Consider the following 1,671-nt stretch of genomic DNA (forward strand, 5'->3'; position numbering starts at 1 on the left):
TCCCCCCTCCGCAGCCGCAGAGGAGGCGCCGCCCCTTCCCCCTCCCGGCTCTGCGTCTGGCGCAGCGGGGGGACGATGGGAGGGGATGTTCTCGGGCCTGGTGGGGTGGAGAAGATCCCATGTCTTACTTGCGTCTGGGTTTCCTCCTGCCTGCGACCCCAGTTCCCTCCAGGAATTCAGGGACCCCTTTGGGGAAGCGGCTCCCAGCTCCCCCATGGAGGACGCCAGGATTTAGGATGGGGGCAGGCAGCATCCCAGGAGAAGAAAACCAGACCCTGGGCCACCCTTCCGGAGCCGTGGCCGACGCTAGGGGCTCTAGAAGTTGATTTTGGGGGTCTGTGTGCGAAGCTGGGCCCCCCGGGGGCCTGGGAAATCTCAGACAAATAGTGGTGACGGTAGCCCGGCCAACATAGTAGGTGCTTAGTAAGTATAGGCTCCGCGTGTAGCCAGTTTCACACTCCAGGGCATTCACTAGGCCCTAGTGACTAGGGGATGCGGAGGTTTTCTGTTTCATCTGCACATTCTTCTGCCCATTTTTCAGAAGAGAAAAGTGAGGCCCAGGGAGGGAAACGTACCCCGCCTCCCCCGCAGCCCCCCGTCAGCCAGCATGTCAGAGGCCCAAGGAACCTAACCCTAACGCCTGCTTTAGGGCCCTCCGAAGCGGGAGTGGGGAGATTTGGAGGCGGCCTCCCCGTTCCCACACCTGAAGTCAAAGGCAGCAATGTGGGTACTCCAGCTCTGGCTTTGGCGAGGGAAGGGTTAAGGGGATAGAGATCCTCTCTTCCTCAGCGCACCTCTAATCTGCTTCTGTTAATCCCCAGCTGGATGGGATCCTGGTCCCACCCCTGCCTCAGGGAATTAGGTACCTGGGAGGAGAGGGGAGGGGGGGAGGCGTACATTGATAGTCAGGCGGGGATTGGGGTCCAGAGGGCATTAAGCAGGGGCACAGAAGCAGCCCTCCACCCACCATTTCCCCCCACGAGGCCGCCCTTGGGGCCTGCAGGCAGAGTGTTAAGAGTCTACACAAGTCTGCTCGTTTACCCCTCACACCCCTATGAGGTGGGCGCTGTCACCGTCATTCCCATTCCACAAAGGAGGACATGAGCTCAGCGGGGTTTAGACACCTGCCCCGGGTCACCTGGTAAGCGCTGATGGTCTGGAAGATGCTTTCCTGACAGTGGATCCCCTATTTTAGCTCCTTTTGTGAGCTGAATAGACCGAGGATCTCCCAGATCGTCAAATCCTGGTTTCTTTTTGCCTAACACTTCTTCCCGCCCACATTTTACTATGAGCGGCAAGAAGAAACCAGGAAATCCCCCGCTGCTAAATACCCAAGTTCGTCACTTAGTTACAAGCTCTGCTTTCCTGATAACTGTGGGACACAACTCCGCTAAGTCTCTGCCCCTCTAGAGTCGGGACCGCCTTTCCTCCAAATGTGTTGTCCCACAGTCCTTCCATTCTAGAACATTCCCAAAAGACAGACTGGTTAGCAAACATAGAAAATGTCCAGCTTTACAGACCAAAGAAATGATAATAAAAATAAGAACATACCATGTCCTGGCACTCATTAAAATAGGTACAGCTTTGCCCTAGCCGGTTTGGCTCAGTGGATAGTGTGTTGTCAGCCTGCGAACTGAAGGGTCTGGGGTTTGATTCCCAGTCAAGGGCACA

This window comes from Myotis brandtii, unplaced genomic scaffold (genome assembly GCF_000412655.1).
Source record: "Myotis brandtii unplaced genomic scaffold, ASM41265v1 scaffold122, whole genome shotgun sequence".
NCBI lineage: Eukaryota > Metazoa > Chordata > Mammalia > Chiroptera > Vespertilionidae > Myotis > Myotis brandtii.